Source organism: Helianthus annuus, chromosome 13, assembly GCF_002127325.2.
Source record: "Helianthus annuus cultivar XRQ/B chromosome 13, HanXRQr2.0-SUNRISE, whole genome shotgun sequence".
Lineage (NCBI taxonomy): Eukaryota > Viridiplantae > Streptophyta > Magnoliopsida > Asterales > Asteraceae > Helianthus > Helianthus annuus.
The window spans coordinates 31,542,633-31,550,431 of NC_035445.2; the positions used below are offsets into that span (position 1 = coordinate 31,542,633).

The 7,799-nt window shown below is 37.5% G+C and overlaps 1 long non-coding RNA gene across 8 annotated transcripts; it reads left to right on the forward strand.

Moving 5' to 3' along the window:
* The first annotated feature begins 437 nt into the window (after positions 1-437).
* Positions 438-4,756, forward strand: LOC110897986. Of its 8 annotated transcripts, none has more exons than XR_002569173.2 (7): positions 441-861; positions 970-1,048; positions 2,390-2,474; positions 2,630-3,429; positions 3,895-3,959; positions 4,096-4,389; positions 4,477-4,756. It is a non-coding gene; the product is annotated as an uncharacterized LOC110897986 (long non-coding RNA). The 8 variants fall into 8 exon arrangements; XR_004876965.1 differs by lacking the exon at positions 3,895-3,959 and having other exon boundaries at positions 444-861; positions 2,630-3,184; positions 3,276-3,429; XR_004876967.1 differs by lacking the exon at positions 3,895-3,959 and having other exon boundaries at positions 445-861; positions 2,630-3,044; positions 3,276-3,429.
* The last annotated feature ends 3,043 nt before the right edge of the window (positions 4,757-7,799 follow it).

A 7,799-nucleotide genomic window follows, 5' to 3' on the forward strand; every position in this document is an offset into this window, starting at 1 on the left:
CGTCAAAACATAGACGAGCTGAAAACATACACAATATTAATAAGCATAAGAATATATTATATTTGACCCAACTCATTTCGGGAAAAATTTACGTCGAGACGTAAATCAACTTGAATTTATACCGACATGTACATAAATATAAACATGTAAAACTCGATTAAAAAGTCTTGCCAAAATATTAAAACACTATAGATGATGACCAATGTCTTGCCAAATTTAATGATTCAGAAAATATTAAAAAACTATAGATGATGACTAATGTCTTACCAAATTTAATGATAACGATAATATTTTCTCTCTTCTGCATTCACAACCACTTCGTACAATATAGAGAACCCATTATGAATCTATTATCTATATTAAAACAAAACATTTTGGTGCCACTTGGCATAATTTTAATCCACTAATTGCCACCTGGCATTTGCTTAAACCATTACTCTTCTTTTTGAGCGGCAATTTGTTTACAAGCGGCTTCTCAAACACGCATTATTCAAAAACCCTAATTATCATCTTCTTCAATTCTCTCAATTGAAATCAATCTCCAATTTATCATCTCTTCATCATTCATCAGTTGAAATCATTCTCCACCGCCTCATGCTCCAGCCGTTTCTCTCCTCCAAAGCCTAATCCCAAATTTGTTATCCTCCATTGATCGTCGCCTCCTCCAAACCCTAATTCCAAATTTGTTATCCTCCATTGATCGTGGCCTCCAGTTACAGGTTTCTGGTATGTGGTCCCGGAAGAAGAAATCTCAATCTATCATCTTCTCAACTCTGAGCACCACTTCAGTTTGTTCAAAACAAAGTTTGAATAACGCCCCGATTCTTCCGACTGGTTATATGTATTTGTATTAAAAATCAGGTATGTTTATTGATCGATTTTATGTTATTTAATAATTTGTATTTGTATTTTGGTTGATTTGTTTTAGATATTATGATTGATTAATTAATGTGTGGGATGTTGTTGAAGGGTTCGTGTGGATCGTGCTGGTCCTTTAGTACAACCGGGAGCTTTTGAAGAATCTCACTTCCTTCAAACAGGGGAGTTGGTTAGTCCCCTGTAAACAACAACTTGTGGATTATGATCATGGGATTCAAATGGTTTCTCATTGGGGTTTTAGGTTTTTGTTGATTTTAATCTTTGCTGACGATCATATTATGAATCAGGTTTATTAATGTGTTGTTTATGTTAAATAAGATTCCTGCATTGTTTAGGATCTTTTTGGTTACAGAGTTGTACATTTTTTATGACTATATGAGAAATTGAGAAGTTGAAGTTATAATTACTAGAGGGTTTTGTTTGATGCCATAATCATAGTGCTTTTAATCCGTGTGTCATTTTGGAAACCTGTAGGTTGTATATAATTAACTAATGATTAATGGATGTTAATCAACATAGACTCTGTTTAGTGGGTGTTAAGGATGTGCCACCTCACCCCCATGGAGCGCCAAACACTACTCCGTGGGTACCAAGGAGGGGCACCAAGAATGGGGGCGCCGTGGTTATAACAGGCGTGAAAAAGTTGTGCAATCAAGTTTTTTTAGCCAATCGCACCATGAAAAGTTACACTTCTTTTTTAATTTTCTTTTTTACTTTATTTTATTTATTTTAGTTAAAGCCTCACTCTAAATGTCTGGAACTTTTTCAAATTTTTTAGTTGAACTACTTAACATATTCTTAGACAAAAGTGACATTGATGATAAAGCATGAGGTGATATTTATATAATTAGCGTGTTCATTTTTATGGTAAGAGTTAAATGGTTCATTCTTAGGATCTGTTACATCTGTTTCTTTTTTTTATGTATATATATAAAAGTGAAAATCCATGTTTGAACTTGTATCTGTATATTTTTTCTTGACTTGGATACATAGAGTCTAACAGAGGGCATTATTGTTCATTTATGAAAGCGTGTACCGGTAGGGATGAGCGTGGTACCGATATCAAAAATTGCCAACAAGTATCGGTACTAAAATTGTTCGGTACGGTACGAGACCGGTATTTGAAGGTAAAAATCGGTATTTTACCGGTGTTGTACCGAACCAAAAGTATCGGTACCAAAAACTCCAAAAAGTACTTTCCGAATCAGTACCGAAAATAATTCGGTACGATAAATTCGATACCGATACTAAGTACCAAATGCTCATACCTATTACAGGTACCCAAGTATATGGGTGAATATAGGACTTTTCTATATTAGGAGCTCTTTCAGTAGGTTGCTCTTTATGCTGTGTGAGTGGAGTTTTCAGTTTAAATTCATCAATATGGATTGTATGTTATCTCCTTCGGGTCAAATGTTTTTGACATTGATTTTTTCCATACTTTCACAACTTTTGATACCATTTTGCATTTATTTGTAAACTACATTTAATTATGAAACTTTTGTCACAGGTCTGGCGATTCATTGCTAATGGTGATCTACTAATGGTATCTCATAGGGCAAATGATGTGTGCTGCTAGTAACACGTAAGCTTAGGTATTTGTTCAATTATCTACTTAATTGCTGGTATTTGTTCAATTATCTACTTAATTGCTGGTTTTTTTCAGTTCAATGTAGTTTAATATTTACACAAGTAATCAAACGTTCCTCAAACTTCTGACTTTTGTTGGTTAAAATGGGCGCATGTTAAGGTTCTTTGCTTCAACTGGAGGCTGCTCCTGAATAGGATTCCTGTCAGTCCTAATTTAAGCAGGAGGGGTGAGGCGGTAGGATCGATGTTATGTCAATTCTGCAGGCGTGAAAAGGAAATGACAGACCATATATTCTCCAACTGCTATCTTACCGCTGAGGTATGGAGAAGGGTGTCGTGGTGGAGCGGCTTCCCCTTCTACGCGGCTACCAATGTGGCTGGACTGTTTAATATTGCAGCTTCAGTGTCGGGTTCTAAGGCGAGGCGTCGTGGGGCATTACGGTGTTGTATACGACTATTTGGTTTGTGTGGAAGGCTCGGAATAACTTGGTTTTTAATAGGCGTCAAACTACTGTAGAAACTCTGATGGAAGATATTATCACTTTTTAATGGGTGGTTAACAGGTCCAAAAATAGGTCTCTATCTTGGCACACTTGGAGATGTTCTGCTGTGGCTTGCTTTTAGTATGCATGGTTATTGTTGTTACTTTTAGTTTGTTGATGGCCTGTGGCCGTTTTTCTCTGTTTGTACTTGGTTCTCTTGGCTTCGCGCTGTGGTGTGTTAATGAGCAGTGCCTTTTTCTAAAAGTTATTGCATTTCTTATGAATTTCTCACTTATTATATTGTGGCTATTATGGTTTATGTAGATTCACGCAAAGACACGGTAATAGAGGACAGCTACATTAGTGTGGGCGATGATGTCATTGCAATAAAAGGTGGTTGGGATCAGTATGGTGCTGTTTATGGTCGACCTTCAAAAAATATTCTTATCTGAAATCTTATGGTTCTTTCGATGGTGAGGTGAGATTTCCATGCTAGGTTTTTCTATCATTTATAGTTTTATGACTTTATCTTTTATTTATGTGGAGTCGTGTTCAATATTTAAACGGTTTTAAGTAGACTTTATCTTTTATTTCTGTCAAACAAGCTACTATTTTAATATTCCTGATCTTTACTTGAACTATGTATCCATTTGAGAAAGATTCCCTCAAATTTCATATATAGTGTAAAGTTGAGAAAAATGTAGAATATCTGACTATAGACTATTAGCCAAATGTCTTAAATACCCTTATATAGTTACAAATTATTAATTATACTTGACAATGAGAATGAAATAATAAGATGAGTGGTAAATTTGTGGACCTATTCGTACAAGTTTCTTGCTCTCTACCTCTAGCCCATCTCATAAATGAGAAGATATCTCTCTCTCTCTCTCTCTCTCTCTCTCTCTCTCTCTCTCTCTGTTCATGGTGTTGGACTTTTTAGCACCGATTGGGAGAAGCTCTCTTACAACAAAGGGATTAATAGATTTCGTAAGCCCTAAGAAGAAGGTATGTTGTGAATGAGTTTCTTGACAATGTATTTTTTATGGAATATTTTAATTGTCTTTCAAAAAAAATTGTATTTTATTGGTTTTTAAGTTGGTGTAACAAACTACTAACATTATATTATTATGTTATGTTTTAGGTTTGATATGTGAGATACTATAAAGTGATGTACCGTGATGGAAATGTGCAGCAGCAACAACAAATTATATTTAGATGGAATAATCGGGCGTTATCAAAAGTAAATCTATTTTTGTGGCGGGCAATTGCTTTGAAATTTCTAACTTTGGATGCATTGGCTACGCGGGGTTTGGTAATCATTAATGATCTATGTTCGTTATGTTGATGTGCGTAAGAGTCAGCAAAACACATGTTATTTTCTCACTCGGTTCACGCCTTGGCTCTGGCCAAGGCACACTTCGTGACAGGAGCGCTGGTATGAGAAGTTGGCGTTTTACTCATTGTTATTTTATATTTTTTTGACAGAATCGGATATTTAATTGTTTCATGTGCTGCCTGACAGATCCAATGAAGCTCACGCTATGCATGAGAAGTTGCAGTCTCACCCAAATGTAGGCGTGAGCAAGAAAATATATAAATTTGTGTTCAGCTTCAAGGGAATGAATGTCTTTAAAGTTTTTTTTTTTATTATTATAAGTTTATTACAAATTCAGCTAAATGATGTTTACAAATGTCTCCTTAAATTGGAATGGGATGGCAACTTATTGCATATTAGGCAACTTATATGTATATTTTAGCATATATAAATCTAATTTTAAGTTGATACACCATGAGTTTTCATATATTCAAGCGCAAAATATAGTGGTATGTTGTGATTTAGTTCCGACATGCTTCATCAATGTTTTATGTTACCTTTTCATTCTAACGTTTTGTTAGGTGCTTTAATATTTGGTCCAGAAGGTATCTATCCGGCGACCCTTAGACGTGAAGCCTAAGTTTGGAAAGGCCTAGAACAAAAATGATGATTTACCTGGGGATTCAATGCCAGTAGCTATTATATATCTTTGTTAAGCCACCCGCGAAAATCGCGGGATCTTAGGCTAGTACTTTCATAAATCTATACAAATTTAGGGCATTCGCAAGCCAATTAGATAAACCTAATTTCTATTTGCTTGATTGATTTGTAATTAGCTATATTTCTTAAGCCCATTAATGCACTGCTTCTTAGATTAAGCATTAACTTGTTAGCTATAAGTCCATTAGTGCACCGCTTCTTAGATTAAGCACTAATTTGTTAGCTATAAGTTTAAACGATATAGAAAGATTGAAATTCAAACCGCCTTCAAAAACCATATGAAGTTACAAACAAAATAAAAACACTAATTCTATACAAAATTAACACTAAAAGTATAAATTAACAGCCTACACATTGGTGTTGTGGTTTAACGAATATTCAAATTAATTTTTAATTTTTTTATAAAAGTAAGAGTAGGATGATTTGATTGGTTGGATACATATAGGATTGCAAACGAGCCGAGCTATTCGAGCTCGGCTCGAAAAAAGTTCGAACGAGCCAAGCTTAAACGAGCTCGAGCCCGAGCCTAAAAACAATCTCATTTAGTAAACGAGCTCGAGTCGGCTCGCGAGCCTAAACGAGCTTTCTGTTTACATATTTTTTATTAATATATTAAACATATATTTATATAATAATAATTACCATTTATATAAATATAAAAAAATAAATAAATTATATGTATAATAATAATTATAATTAATACAAATTAACTAATAAATACTAAACGAGTCGAGCCTGAGCCGAGCTCGAGCTTGAAAAATTACCTTCGAGCCGAGCTCGAACTTTAGAAATAAAGCTAGAATCGAGCCAAGCTCGAGCTTTCATATGTTAAACGAGCTCGAGCTCGAGCCTAGTCGAGCTTGGGATCGGCTCGGCTCGTTTGCACCCCTAGATACATGTCATTTAATACATAATAGTTCAGAGGGATAAAATAGTCATTCAGATATCCAACTAAACAACACTTATTGACTTAGCACTTATTGGTTTAGAGTCTCTTAACCATTCAGACCTCTTACTGGTTTAACACTTAACCAGTCAGAGGTTGCCAAGCAGCCCCTCCTTAGTTAATATACAAGTTGTTTTAAGTACCAAATACGAGTTATTAAAACCTGCACATTGTGGTGAAACCGTTAAACCGAATTAAAAATAAACGTAAAAACGCTAAACCAGATACGCGTGTTACGGGGTGTTAACTCGTCAAATTTAGATAACGAAAGAGAAAACCTAAAAAATATAAGTGTAATATGCCAATAACGTCTATATAAATTATTTAATATAAGAGTTTTTAACACTCCAAGTAAACATTGTCTTATAAAGAATTCTGAAGAAACACTGAACTGATTAAGGTACTAATCAGTTTGGTTTATGTTTCTATCATGATGGTTAATCTTCTAATGAATATTTGAGCTCCGACTGGATGGATAAATCTTGCAAAACAGAACACCGTTACTCGTTAAGAGGGGAATGTGGGGGTTTCCCTCTTAACCAGGCTCCGGCGTGAGAATAAGCGACTGCTTTGAGAGTATAATTAAGTGCTAAGAGTGAGAGTAGAGGAAATGGAATGTTTAACCTGTGGAATGAGGTCTCTATTTATAGCCGGAGAGGTGCAAGAGGATATGGGCTGATGGGCCTTGGGCCGGAAATGGACAGCATAACGGATATGCTCTTTGTCTCTCTAGTGTCGACCGTTTAGTGGCTTCTAGAACCTCTTTGGTGCTGGCGCACCTTGATTGGAGCCACGTGTCGTTTTGTTGTCGGCCCTGCTGCTTTTCTGCCATCAGCAGACAAGTGGAGATCGTGGGACAGATGTCTCCGTCCCCTGATTGGTGCCACGTAGGCATCCTTATGTACTTCTTGTCAGGCGATCGTGGCGCACGATTGACCAGAGCCTGCTGGACGCTCATTGGCTCTTTTCACTGCCACTTGTACCTTGTGTACCACCTGAGGTAGCCTGGCGCTCCCCTCCTGTGTGGTTCTTGTTGGGCGTCTAACTAACCCGCGCGGGGGGTTAGTATGTCCATGTGTTCCATTATTTTATGCTAAGTGCTGATATCTGAGCTTCTTGTGGGTTACGCCTCGCGCGGCACAAATCGGGAAGTGGTGTAGGTCGCGCGGGGCTCTCAGTAAGAAGTATATTAAAATAAGGAGTATGGTCTCACGCGCAACTTCACCTGAGGTTTGCGCGGCTTTTTGGGACCATACCCCTTCAAGTCCCCCAGTCCAGTGCTGCACCATGCGCAACGCAAGTGGTTGGAGCTCTGGACTTAGAAAAATAAAAGTAGAAGGGGAATGCTCTCTTGATTTTGGTTGGTGTGGCGCGTTGTAAAATTGTTGTTTTCAACTGCGCAGCTTATCCAGGCAGGTTCCAAGTGGTTCATTGGGTATCTGATCGGGCGCGAGGTGTTGCTAAGGCGGTGTTAGCTTGCGCGGCCCTGGTAACTTTGCCTGAAGTTACTTGTAATTTTATGGCGGGAAACTTCGAAATTTGAACTCTGGCAAGTTGGTAGGATAAGTCGTTGAGTGCGACGTTTGAGTTGACCCCTGGCACGGATGTCATCATGTCGACTGCGACGGTTGCACTTCGTGTCAGGAGAATGAGGCCCACGCGCGCGTGGTAACCGTCACCCCTGCTTTTCCGCTTGACGTGGCAATCTCTCATTGGTTAGCCTAGCGGCGAAAGCGGCACGTTTACCCATCGCATTAAATGCGATGGGTATATATATCCGAAGAGATGTGAGAGGTTCTCACTTCTCTTCGTTGCTTTCCCATTTTCTCTCGTTTTTATCTCTTTGAATCTTCAAGATTTTCTT